The sequence below is a fragment of the Podarcis raffonei genome, chromosome 18 (genome assembly GCF_027172205.1).
Source record: "Podarcis raffonei isolate rPodRaf1 chromosome 18, rPodRaf1.pri, whole genome shotgun sequence".
NCBI classification, from domain to species: Eukaryota; Metazoa; Chordata; class Lepidosauria; order Squamata; family Lacertidae; genus Podarcis; species Podarcis raffonei.
In genome coordinates this window covers 5,123,529-5,137,632 of record NC_070619.1, presented here as the reverse complement: position 1 = coordinate 5,137,632, position 14,104 = coordinate 5,123,529, and the positions used below count along the sequence as shown (strand labels likewise).

The 14,104-nt window shown below is 46.2% G+C and overlaps 1 protein-coding gene and 1 long non-coding RNA gene across 4 annotated transcripts in view; both read left to right on the top strand.

Moving 5' to 3' along the window:
- KDM4B (lysine demethylase 4B) overlaps positions 1 to 14,104 on the top strand; it is a 198,683-nt gene that overhangs the window by 49,469 nt on the left and 135,110 nt on the right. The gene's annotated exons all lie outside the window — the stretch shown is intronic.
- Positions 6,274 to 11,744, top strand: LOC128405908 (uncharacterized). The gene is made up of 3 exons (XR_008328375.1): positions 6,274 to 7,272; positions 8,103 to 10,173; positions 11,241 to 11,744. It is a non-coding gene; the product is annotated as an uncharacterized LOC128405908 (long non-coding RNA).

Sequence of the window (14,104 nt, the reverse complement as noted above, 5' to 3'; positions counted from 1 at the left end):
CTCTTTTCTACAGCTGTTCCTCTAAAAAAGACTCCTGATCTGTCAGTGTGTTGTCTTGATGAGGGAACCGCTTCCTCCCCACCCCTTCTACAATACTAATAATTCATCCCAGCTCCGTAGTCTGTCAGGATCCTCTCTGGGGTGAGCCAGAAGTCTCCAGCTAAAAGCTGCACTCTCTCCTCCCTCTCACTCCATTTCAAAAAGGAAGAGAAACAAAGCATCTGTTCAAAGTCTGGCCCTAGTTTGAAATGAAGATCTCTGGAAATCTGACAGCATCACAGATTGGGTTTAATAACGTTGTGCAGACTTTGTCTTTTCCCCATGCCATGCAACTCTTCTGCCAACCTGATCTTCTGGCATAGGTTTCCCCTATGGAAGGGAAGCAGCTTGTCTCCTGTCTGATAACAAAGTTATGCTAGTGAAAGGTATAAAGAGACATCCTCTCCATTAGCCACACACAGATCCACGTTAAAGATCGTGGGACCACCCACTCTGACTCAGTAAGCCCAGCTTTATCTACTGCTAATGGCTGTACTCTGTCCAAAACCCAACTCAGCAGTAAACCTCACTTGCTATGGGGAGTGGAGGAGGGGAGGCAGGGCAAGTTGCTTCTGCATACTTTAACAATCCTCACAGGATGGCAACTCTTGAGTACTTTGGAGTGAGGAGTAGGAAACACCTGTAGATAACCAGGTGCTGGAATGATACGACCCCATTCCAAAGGATCTGCATGAATGAGTACAGTGGTGCCCCGCAAGACGAACGCCTCGCAAGACGGAAAACCCGCTAGACGAAAGGGTTTTCCGTTTTGGAGGCGCTTCGCAAAACGAATTTCCCTATGGGCTTCCTTCGCAAGACGAAAGCCCATAGGGAAATCTCTGGGACAGCGGGGAAGCGCAGCGCGTCTTCCCCACTGTCCTCGGACCTCCTCCGAAGGCTGGCGGTGGGGCGGAGAGACCTTCTCCCCACGCCAGCCTTCGGATGGCTGTCCTGAAGACTTGCGGTGGGAGGAGGGTTTTCCTTCCCACCGCCAACATTCAGAATGCTGTTCTGAATGTTAGCGGTGGGGAGGAAAAACCCTCCTCCCACCGCAAGCCCCGGGAACAGAGGAGAAGCGCTGCGCGCCTTCCCCTCTGTTCCCGTACCTGTCCTGAAGGCTTCCGGTGGGGAGAAAAGCCCTTCTCCGCACCGCCAGCCTGGCAAGCGGTCTCCATAGGAACGCATTAATTGATTTTCAGTGCATTCCTATGGGAAACCGTGCTTCGCAAGAAACTCGCAAGAAGAAAAAACTTGCAGAACGAATTAATTTTGTCTTGCGAGGCACCACTGTATTTGCTGGAAGGTTATCTTCATGTATGCAGTTCATTAATACAGGCATGTTTTCTGTTTTGCTCAGCAGTGGGAAATAGGTCTTTGGGTTGATGCAAACAGCAAGCATAATAATGAGACTAACTTTAAACCAAGCCAGATTGCTCTAAACCCAGAAGTGTTTGTACCCAGTGAAATGGGCAGCTTGCATGTACAAGTTGGTGCAGAGTAGAAACAGCCTTGACTTTAGTGTTTCTCTTTTCTCGCTTTCTCTTTCCCCTCACTCCTAATTATCATATGCCTAACTTTCACAATATTAATAGGGCGCTTATGAAACGAGGAAATGTTTCAAGGTTTTTGAGCAGTGCCTACCACCCAGTGGTTTCCCCCCCTGTGCTTTAAGTCTGCTACTCTGTTTGAGCTGTTGCTGGCAAAATAGACCTATACAGGGTTTTGATTTAGCAGGCAGTTTAAAGATATCTTTACAGGAATGAAGCAAAGCTTTAAGTGAGGGAGAAGGTATATCTGACCTCCAGTGTCCTGTAACTGGACCTTGTCTAGTTGATGGGAGTACTTGAAATGCTTGGCTTGTGGTTGCACATTTTTATCTAACAGGCATTCAGCAGCTGATAACACAGGTTGACATTTTTTCATTCCCCCCCCCTCTAAGAATTTATTAAATTTCTTCTCCTGGGACAATGGATGTAGGATTCTGTGTTAAAACTCTTCGCTCAGGTAAGTGGATTAATACTGATTTGGACAGCTAAAAGGACCAGCAGGCATAGGATTCTGCAGCCCAGGGTCACGCTCCTTGTCCAAAACAATTTATTGTTTGAAATACAACAAGTTTGCAGCTTGGTGCCCGATGTGTGAGATGGTGCAGCTATGCTAGGCTGACCATGGAGGAAGGGTGTGTACTCCTCCCCCAACTTGCAGATAATTCTGAACTCAGGGCGCAAATTGTGTAAGCTCTTACTCACATCATCTGGAAATGGTGGGTTTCGTCACACCTAGTGTGACTCCTCTCACAAGCCTCCCCTGGCTGCATAATCATTCTACAAATCCCAGCATTTCTTCCTTGTTGTTCAGAGAAGAAAACCTAGAGCAAAAAATGTCCCAGAGAAAGCAACCATTCACATGTGTACTGACCCATCCTTCAGGTTGTCTTACATTAGTCTAGTTTGCCCTCCTACCTACCCCCACCCCCAAACTCAGTGAAGTTAAGCTGAAGCCCTCTGACTTGAAAAAGGCTGGCTATGTGGGTATCTTGATTATTTAAAAAAAACCAAATTGTTCCCAACCTGGGGCATGTTGAGACACCACTTAGCTTCAGTCTCCTTTGCACAAGAGGTGGATGCAAACATTAGTCTTTCTGAAAGCGTTGCATCTGCCTGCCTGCCTGCCTGCCTGCCTGCCTGCCTGCTTTGGGCTTTCTAATGTGAAAGCACTTTGTGTGATTGCACTCTGATCCTGCCATTTTCCATTTTACTCTATTGTTTTGAGTCTGAGTAAATACACTCTAGTCCCCATGTTTATCTGACAGAGTTGTAAGTGTGTATGTATTTCAAAAAAGAAGAAAATCAGTGTTAAAAATCACTAGCAGGTGCCGGTTAAAGATACCGAATTCAATCCTCTGTTGTCCTGTAAAATGATCAATTGAAGATAAAACTGCATTATCTTGGTAACAGTCCTTTCCCATGAAGAAGGAACTTGATTCATGCCTGATATTATCTTTGGAGCAGGTAATCATAATCATAAAGTGAATAAATGGCTTCTGATGGAGGCAGGAACTCACATTGAGGTTTCCTCACTTCATTTGCCAAATTTTTTGGAGTTGAAAGGGCAACTTGTGCATATCATTTATTTTACTATAGGACAGTTCCAGTTATTACCTCTGTCAAACTTTCTCAAATGACCCAATCCTGATAAGATAATTGAAAGGGAGCTGTGCTTGCTGTTGGCCCAGGGTCTCTCAGTCTGCTGATGTAGGAGTGTGTAGGATCTGGGTAGGGCAGGTTAAAGGTAAAGGTAAAGCGACCCCTGGCCGTTAGGTCCAGTCGTGACTGACTCTGGGGTTGCGGTGCTCATCTCGCTTTATTGGCCAAGGGAGCCGGCATACAGCTTCCGGGTCATGTGGCCAGCATGACTAAGCCGCTTTTGGCGAACCAGAGCAGCGCACGGAAACGCCGTTTGCCTTCCCACCAGAGTGGTACCTATTGATCTACTTGCACTTTGAGGTGCTTTCGAACTGCTAGGTTGGCAGGAGTAGGTCAGGTTAGGGAGAAGCAAAGTGGTATGGAAGTGAGAAACTGGACCTGTACACACACTAAAGTTTCTAGATTGGGAGCAATTTGCAAATACTGAGGGGTACCATTAAAATGTTGCAAATGTGGATTACAGTGGTACCCCGCAAGACGAACGCCTCGGAAGACGAAAAACTCGTTAGACGAAGGAGTTTTTCATTTTCTTAGCCGCTTCGCAAGACGCATTTCCCTATGGGCTTGCTTCGCAAAACGAAGCTTGCCCCGCAAGCTCCGGGGATAGCGGGGAAGCGCAGCGCGTCTTCCCTGCTGTCCCCGGACCTCTTTTGAAGCAAGGGGCGGCGGGGAGAAGATCGCTTCTCCCCATTGCCAGCCCTGCAATCTCCGGGGACAGCGGGGACAGAGGGGAAGGCGCGGACCCCTTTTGAACCAAGGGGCGGCAACGGGGAGAAGCGATCTTCTCCCCTCCGCCCCTTGCTTCAAAAGAGGGGACAGAGGGGAAGGCGCGCGGAACGAATTAATTGCGGAATGAATTAATTTCGTCTTGCGAGGCACCACTGTAGTTTGAGCAATGTGGTTCTGCACCCCTCTCTTACCTGACTCTCTGGGATCTCCAGAGATGCCCTGTCCCTCACTGGTCTTGCTCTACACCATGCTTGAGTACATTTGCCCTGTGAGAATGCCTCTTGCTTGCCTGGCTGGAGAGAGGCATACATCTCTCTGTGTGTAGAAACCACTGGCTTTTGCTTGGTTAGAATGTAGCCTACTGTACAAAGTTAAGAAACCCATCCATTGCTGTGTCTGCTTTTATCTCTGGCCCTGTCCACCACTGGCATGCAGCCCTCAGAAGATTGCTTGTGAGGGAATGCAACCCAAATCCCCATTCTTGATTCGTATCAGTTTATGGTTTCTTTTGCGCCCACCTTTCGGCAGCCATTTTTTCCCTTGCTCACAGAGATGTGCTGGTATTTTTTTTAATGAACGGGCTGTTTTACTATAGGTTAGCATTGCTCTGGGGTGTGAGACCGATAGATGCCAACAACAACATTGTTCCAGGCTCATTGTAATATATGGCACCCTTGTATAATGCATTGTTTCTGTTTCTCAGCCCCAGAAGCTGGAGCATAAAGTAAAAGCATGAGCCATGTCATCAAGCAACCTACCTTTCCCTGTCTTTTGCCTTTGATGTGTTGGGGCTTTAAAAGCAGACTTTAATTTGTCCTATTAACACCCTGCTGGTGGAGGTGGATGCATGTAGCTTCTCCCATCAATGAGTCTATTTTTGATGGGAGCACAGATTTGTCTTGGATCATGTTTCTCCAATCCCCAGGTTGTGGACATAAATGCCAGTGTTCACATTATCTGTCCCTGGACACATTTGCATCTTGCAGAACTTTTAATTGACAGCTTTCAGCTCTTGTCATCAGGAAGAGGTTATTTAGGTATTAGTTTCTGTGAATGGTCACTAAGTTTGACATGCGTAAACTTGACTAATGGTCTCAGGCATTTTAAATGCACTAATATCCACTCCTTTTCTTTTGGTTACTGTTTCTGGTTTTGGTAATTATAGCATGTTAAAAACTATATGGAGCCTCTTTTGCCCAGACCTTGTGCAGAGACTGTGAAATTAACTTTTGCACCTTCCAACATGAGTTGGATGGAAGTGACATTTTCAAAAGTCTGCCAGTTGAACTCTTGGCATTTGCTCTTTTGTGGAAGGGACGCTGCAAGGAGGTTGGCTGCAAGGAGGTTGAGCAATCTAATCACCACTTAATTGCTGTGGTGCTGAAGTGGTGATGGTGGTAGGGATCAGAATGGGAGCACTTTGAATGGCTTTCTAAAACTCTACATCTCTGTGGAACTCTTGTTGACAAATTTGGAATAACCCAAAGGAGACCTTAGAAGAAGATGGAAGGCAAGCCATGTAGTGGAAGGAGCTTGGTGTGTTCAGTCAGGGAAGCAAAAATAACATAAAAAGAGCAACCTTTACATGGGTGGTTACTTCAGTGTTCCCTAAATTGTTGTAGCTTGGGACACATTTTCTCCCCACTTATCCTAAAGGTAAAGGTAAAGGTACCCCTGCCCGTACGGGCCAGTCTTGACAGACTCTAGGGTTGTGCGCCCATCTCACTTAAGAGGCCGGGGGCCAGTGCTGTCCGCAGACACTTCCGGGTCACGTGGCCAGCGTGACAAGCTGCATCTGGTGAGCCAGTGCAGCACACGGAACGCCGTTTACCTTCCCTCTGGTAAGCGGTCCCTATTTATCTACTTGCACCCGGGGGTGCTTTCGAACTGCTAGGTTGGCAGGCGCTGGGACCGAGCAGCGGGAGCGCACCCCGCCGCGGGGATTCGAACCGCCGACCTTTCAATCGGCAAGCCCTAGGCGCTGAGGCTTTTACCCACAGCGCCACTTATCCTACCCAGACTAAAATCTGAGACACACTTCACTGTTGTGCTAGATAAAATGTCTTATATTTTGTTTAAAGACAGCCACCCTCTTTGCATCTATAAAATAACCCTTTTCATGTGGTCTCTTGACATCCCACTCTTCAGTTTGCCCAGTACAACACCGTCCAATTCCCAATAATTTTTATTGAAGTTTAAAAGAAAATACAGTGGTACCTCGGGTTAAGTACTTAATTCGTTCCGGAGGACCCTTCTTAACCTAAACTGTTCTGAACCTGTAGCACCACTTTACCTAATGGGGCCTCCTGCTGCTGCCGCACCGCCAGAGCACAATTTCTGTTCTCATCCTGAAGCAAAGTTCTTAACCTGAGGTACTATTTATGGTTAGCGGAGTCTGTAACCTGAAGCACATGTAACCCGAGGTACCACTGTATACGAAGGTAAAAATCAAATATCCAATATCTTTTTATCGAAGATAAAAAACTAATCGAGATAAAAACACAAACCAATAAGAGGAAAAGAAAGAAGAAAAAGGAAGGAAGGAAGGAAGAAAAGGGAGAACTTCCAATTCTTCGTCTGTCAGCTATGTAAAAAAATTATTAAACACATCTACTCCAAGATAACATCCAACAAGTCTGCTTTCTATAAACCAATATTTTCTTCAATCCTCAAACCCAGGTATCATAAGTTCATTTTCTTTTTCACACCAAAAGTCTACGAGGAGTTCCAAATCTTTAGTAACTATTGAAAATGATTTTTCTTTTATTATACATGTTAAGTTTGCCATCTCAGCTAAGTCCAATAATTTTAACAACCATTCCTCCATGGTAAGTGATGCTGAATCTTTCCATCTTGTGCATGTAAAAGTCTCGCCACTATGATAGTGTATTGAAATAATATTTCATAGTCTAGTACTTAAAGGTTTAAATATGAGGCTTTGGAGTGATGCCACATCTCTTGAGCTGCAGTGCTGCCTCATTCAAAAACATTTTGCTTCTATATATAATGTGCCTTCTCCACCCAGGGATCATTGAGTGGCAGATGAGCCCAGCACATCGTGTCAGTGAACCCTGACGCATAGTTACCAGAACAGGGACCATCGCTCTACCCCTTCCCAGAGCTCCTCTATTGAGAGAGAAATGATTTCCATCAAGGGAGGCAGCAGGAGTAGCTCAGGAATAACTTTGTTTGTAACGTGTAACTGTGCTGGACATAAAGAGCGTATGGGGAGTACAAAAATAAGATGCACCCCCCTGAACCAATCCCTGGAAGAATATGTAATGTTCTTTGTTCATAGGTGTCAGAGCTGCCCTAGGTCCCAGCTCACAAAGGACCAACGCCGCTTCGTTGTTAAGTATAAAAGTCTTTATTGAAGTTCAGTTTCACTTTCACAGCCGCAGCGTGCAGCTCTACGTCTCAAACTCTAGACCGCTGAAGCTCCGTCTGAATCTCCTCCCCCCAGACACCAGTTTAAGACTCTAGCCTTGCTCCACCTCTTCCTCTGTTCTTTCCTCCTCTGGGTCCGCCTGTCCGTCGGGGTCTCGCCCTTCCTAGACTCTTCTGACGCTGAGTCCCCTGACTCTTCCCCCTCCCTCCGGCGGACTTTAGGACCTGGTTCCCAATCCGGGTTTCCTGCTGTCCCACGCGCCTGTACATTTGAACTTGGCGCGCGCGCCCAGCCTGCAACCTTCCTCCTGACCATTGCACTGCTGCTGTCACTGCTTCCCCCTTCGGGGAGGCTAGCTGGAACTGACCTCCCCTCCGTTCCCCCACTCTCCGATAGAGGCGTGGTCAGCCCTGACTCATCTTCTCTCCCCGCTGGAGGAGACGCTGGTCCTGACACATGGGACTCTTCCCCCCCACTACGCTCTGGTGGGGAAGCTGGTCCTGATCCCCCGCTGCTGCTTTGGGAGTCCCCGCTGGCCCCTTGCTTCTGGTGCGTCCCCCCTGGGACCCCCCTTGTCCTGACCATCGGCGCCCCCTTCTGGGAATCTTCTGATTCGCTGGAGAAGCTCATGGAATCTCTCGGGTCACTGTCATACTCCCCTACGCTGCCCTCGGATTCCTCCCCTTCGCTCTCCATTTCCTCTCTCCCCTGTGCTTCTGCTCCTGAGCCCCTGACAATAGGAATACAGTAAAAGGGAAACTCGGGTGTTTTTTTAATGTCTAAAAGGAAATTTGGATAAAGGCAATTGTGTCCACTCTGTTTGCTAAAAAGGAATGAGTTTAAATTATGAGAAAATGCATTTACGCTAAATGTTGGGAGTAGGCTGTGTTACTCTAGCAGTTGTTCAGCGGCAGAATGAGCTTCCTGGAGAAAGAGTGGGGTCTTTCTGTGGAGGTTTGTTTCAAAATTAGAAGAAGGAGAAGGAGAACTGCTGGATCAGCCCAAAGACCCATCTGGTTCAGCACTCTTCTCACAGTGGCCAACCAGATGCCCCAATGAGCCCCCCTCCAAAAACGCAACCCGACGTGTGTTGTGCGTGTGATGTCACACACACTCCGTGCAGGTATGTGTGCGCATGACGTCGCATGTCTGTGTTACAGCAGCGGTCACCCGCAATTCTAAGGGCCAGATGGCGCCCCTGCCCACTGCTATTGCTAGCAACTGGTAATGGGAGGAATATTGCTTCTGATGGTGGAGGGTAGAACTTGCTGTCTTGGCTAATATAAATAATAATAATAATTTATTATTTATATCCCGCCCATTTGGCTGGGCTTCCCCAGCCACTCTGGGCGGCTCCTCTTCAGAGTAGCAGTTGAAATAGATGTCCTCTATAAAGCTTTTGAAGTTTGTGCCCTTTTGTGGAGCGGGGAAAGACTGAATAGGAAAACTGAGGATGGCAACTGTCTACAGTTGGTGTGCCCTCCAGGAGTTGTTGAGCTCTCAACTCCCACTTGTCACAGCTAGCATAGTCAGTGGTCAGGGATTTTGAGAACTGTAGTCCAGCAACATCTGGAGAGTCCCATGTTGGCTAACCCTCATCTAATGTTGTTGAGTTGCAGGTGGAAACAGTTATGTTTGAATAGGGAGAACCAGCACAGGTTTGCTTAGGGCTGCTGCAAATAAAATTTTAACAGCATTCATTGCTTGGGGATAAGGTAAATGAATTTCCTCCCTTTCGCAAGAGAGAAGCCTGAAGGGGTGGGGGTTGTAATATAGTATAGATGGGAAGGTCTCTATAGATCACTTGGCCCTAATGGCAGTGACGTCTCTGTATCTGTGAATCTTCTGCCTGCCTTGTCATCTTTTATAGGTTTTCTGATTCAGTCATTGTATCCTGAGATGGCTGGTCTGTCTTCCTCTTTCTTGACACACTCATTTAATTTTTAAGCTCGCCGGGCTTTTGCTTATTTATGTTCATTGTGCTTGATAATAATTCTAAGCCATTAGAGGGGAAAATTGTATTCAAAAATGCTGTTTCACACTTTATTTGTTTGATGATCTGGAGTGATAGAAAATAACACATTTGCTTGCTTTTATAGTCTCATAATTATTCACATCCATCAAGCCATTCCAGGGGAATAAACAAAACCCTGAAAAAACTGCACTATTAATAGCATTTTCTTCAGCAACAATGAAAAGTATCTTTCTCATGGGATTGTCCAGTCAGGAGGCTCCCTGTAAGCAACTATAAAGCTTCTGCTTTTTGCCAAGCAAACAATTTTTTAATCTGATTACCCTGTAGATTAAACATTAGTGGATGTGTGGTTGTTAGGGAAATGTAGCACAGTCAGAAATTGGAGACATGCTTTGCTCTGGTGGTTTACTGGTTAGGTTAGGCTAAGTTATACATCCACCAAGATTAATACCTTCTACCCGTCCCCTCCCTAAGCCCCCCTCCCCAGCATTTTTGTATGAATTGCTACTCTTGGTGTGGCTCCTTCTTGGAGGGAGGCCAGCTCAGGCAGAGATACAACAGATAGCCTTTTCTGAAAGTGGTTAGTTCAACCTGTTTCTTAATTGAGAATGATTGAGAGATCCAGTCATGCCGCATGGACAAAGTTGAACTACTCACACCCAGGGAGGGCTGAGTAGAAGCATCAGAGCAGTGAGCAGGCAGCCAGATCTGTGAGTGGCTATTCTGGGCTCACAGGAGCTTCTATTCAATTCACATTGATTGCAGAGCACTATCAGTTTCCTTATGACACATTAATATGGGCTTGGTGAAAAGTTAGGGAATTAGTGTGCTATAAGGTGTTCACAGCAAACTATGGCAAGTTCTTAAAGAAATGGGAGTGCCTGATCACCTCATCTGTCTCCTGAGAAATCTCTGTGGGACAAGAAGCTACAGTTAGAACTGGATATGGAACAACTGATTGGTTCAAAATTGGGAAAGGAGTACGACAAGGCTGTATATTGTCTCCCTGGTTATTTAACTTATATGCAGAATTCATCATGCGAAAGGCTGGGCTGGATGAATCCCTAGCCGGAATTAAGATTGCTGGAAGAAATATCAACAACCTCAGATATGCAGATGACACAACCTTGATGGCAGAAAGTGAGGAGGAATTAAAGAACCTTTTAATGAGGGTGAAAGAGGAGAGCGCAAAATATGGTCTGAAGCTCAACATCCAAAAAACGAAGATCATGGCCACTGGTCCCATCACCTCCTGGCAAATAGAAGGAGAAGAATGGAGGCAGTGAGAGATTTTACTTTCTTGGGCTCCATGATCACTGCAGATGGTGACAGCAGCCACGAAATTAAGAGACGCCTGCTTCTTGGGAGGAAAGCAATGACCAACCTAGACAGCATCTTAAAAAGTAGAGACATCACCTTGCCAACAAAGGTCCGTATAGTAAAAGCTATGGTTTTCCCAGTAGTGATGTATGGAAGTGAGAGCTGGACCATAAAGAAGGCTGATCGTCGAAGAATTGATGCTTTTGAATTATGGTGCTGGAGGAGACTCTTGAGAGTCCCATGGACTGCAAGAAGATCAAACCTATCCATTCTTAAGGAAATCAGCCCTGAGTGTTCACTGGAAGGACAGATCCTGAGGCTGAGGCTCCAATACTTTGGCCACCTCATGAGAAGAGAATACTCCCTGGAGAAGACCCTGATGTTGGGAAAGATGGAGGGCACAAGGAGAAGGGGACGACAGAGGATGAGATGGTTGGATAGTGTCTTTGAAGCTACAAACATGAGTCTGACCAAACTGAGGGAGGCAGTGGAAGACAGAAGTGCCTGGCGTGCTCTGGTCCATGGGGTCACAAAGAGTCGGACACAACTGAACGACTAAACAACAACAACAACAACAACAAAGGTGTTCCTGAGGTGAACCTCTGGACAGGTATTGAGAATATGCATCCAGTGTAAGAAACTTAAGCCAACAACAACACCCAAAGTTAAGTGTCAAATATGTTCTAAACAGTTTTAATGAGTGGTTATTTATAGTTAACATTGTCACACAGAACGTTATTTTTGAATGATATTCACAAATTTGAACTCTCTTGTTTTTCTCTTGGAACACCCAGAATCCCACCAATCCACCCATTCATAACTATATATTAATTCTGGTCTGTTGATGGCTTGAAATGTGGATAGGCTCCCCCACTTTACAGGTGCTTCCTTGCTTGCTTGACCAGAGATGATACTTGTTTCCCATCACCAGTGACACAGATTAGCCTGCTTTATATACAGTGGTACCTCGGGTTACAGACGCTTCAGGTTACAGATGCTCCAGGTTACAGACTCTGCTAACCCAGAAATAGTACCTCGGGTTAAGAACTTTGCTTCAGGATGAGAACAGAAATCGTGCGGCGGCGGCGGGAGGCCCCATTAACGTAGTAGTAGTAGTAGTAGTAATAATAATAATAATAATAATAATAATAATGAATTATTTATACCCCACCCATCTGGCTGGGCTCCCCCAGCCAACCAAATATTAAATTACAGTAATGCATCAAACATTCCCTTCAGATATCCTCTAAAAGTTTGGTGGTAGTTGTTCTCTTTGACATCTGGTGGGAGGGCATTCCACAGGACGGGCGCCACTACCAAGAAGGCCCTCTGCCTGGTTCCCTGTAACTTGGCTTCTTGCAGTGAGGGAACTGCCAGAAGGCCCTCGGCGCTGGACCTCAGTGTCTGGGTAGAACGATGGGGGTGGAGACGCTACTTCAGATATACTGGCCATTTAGGGCTTTCAAGGTCAGCACCAACACTTTGAATTGTGCTCGGAAACGTACTGGGAGCCAATGTAAGTCTTTCAAGACTGGTGTTATGTGGTCTCGGCGGCCGCTCCCAGTCACCAGTCTAGCTGCCGCATTCTGGATTAGTTGTAGTTTCCGGGTCACCTTCAAAGGTAGCCCCACGTAGAGCGCATTGCAGTAGTCCAAGTGGGAGATAACCAGAGCACGCACTACTCTGGCGACGCTGTCCACGGGCAGATAGGGTCTCAGCCTACGTTCCAGATGGAGCTGGTAAACAGCTGCCCTGGACACAGAGTTGACCTGTGCCTCCATGGACAGCTGTGAGTCCAAAATGACTCCCACCTGGTCCTTCAGGGGTAAAGTGGTGCTTCAGGTTAAGAACAGTTTCAGGTTAAGAACGGACCTCCAGAACGAATTAAGTTCTTAACCCGAGGTACCACTGTATGTAAGAAAATAAGCCATGGCAACATTTAAAACGCAGAACAATGCCGAGGCAGTGGTGGAAAACACAGTCAAGATTTATTGTGTGGCACGCAGAATATCCTGCCTGATTGGGAAAGGATTTACACAGAACACCAGTAAGAAAATCTACAACTTTTTCTTGGTTCCAGAATTGTTGCAGTTAACTAATCCCCAGGCTACCTTATAATTTTGGCAGCGGAAGCCATGAAGAAAGCCATTCATAAGCTACCTATTTACTGCCAACAGCCTTAAGTTAGCTAATTTGTCGCATTGTGCTCCAAACTGTGTTTGCAAAGAGTATTAAGGCAACAGGCATAGCTTAATAGCTTAGTTCAGTGCACACTTAAATATATAAAGAGATGGTCATAGATGAATTCAACCTCTGGCTACTGCCAGGGTGCACTGGCTTTCCAGCCATTTCATAGTCGAAATGCCCTGGATGATTTTCTTTGCTCATCCAGTTTCTGAAATGAGACACCTAGAGGGGAAGCTCTATCAAAAGAGTGAAGCCCTACAGAAAAATGTCTTTGTAGGAAGGGGGCAGGAAGCAGCTTCAGCTGTTTCATGTAGGAGAAGCAGGGGCCAGGAAGAGAGGAGCAGCTCCAAACCTGTTGGGTTGCTAGGGGCAACCCGAGAACCTTAACTTGCAAGTTTGCAGCCAAGGGAACTAGTAAGTGGCTGGCAGGAGTAAGAGCTGAGATCTGAGGGATGAAATGGGGGCCGGCAGTGAAACTGATGATTTTTTTCTTTGCAAGCTGTCTTAGTCAGTCTTAAAGGGGAGCTCTGCTGTGTGGGCTTGCTGGTAGGTGTGGGGAGTGATAATTTGCAGAGCCCTTGAAATGCAGTGTGGGAGGCTGTTGTTGCTCTTTGAGTGAGTGTCATAGACAGGTACTGAGTTTTGTGACTGCAAATCAATCTGTTACCCAGGAGATGGGTAGATATCTAAAATCCAGGCTTCTTTGGCTTACGCTGTTTACAAAGGGAGTGCGTAGGTGTGCTGTATTTGTAAAGAGAAGGTTTTATGTGTGCTTCTCTTTGTCAAGAAGGTTGGAAGGTTGTCACAACTTACTTAAGGAGTGAGCAACATATCTGCTGAAGAGGGGGTGCTTTTCAGCCTCTTGGAATGCAAAGATATGTCCTACATGGGGAGAGCTACTGAATTTCAGCAACGTTGCTCCACCTCACTATGAACTTTTCCTGGCTGTGCTGGCTTGGTTCTTAGATTTAAAAAGGATGTATTTTTTGATCCACTGGGGTTAGGGGAAATCATTTGTAGTTAGGCGTTCAAAGGGCCAGATAATACCTGGGGCTCAATGGGTTGCATATCATAAATTTCTCACACCTCTTTTTAAATGTTTCAGCACTAATAAATACATGTGGCATGGGATAAATACTGGTGCTTGTGATTCCACCCCCACCCCCACCCCCCGCTGCACCAAGCACTCCCTAAATCTGCAGTATTTGGAACTGTTCCATCATTTCAGTTCAGGTTACACACATATAATTGAAGAGTCAA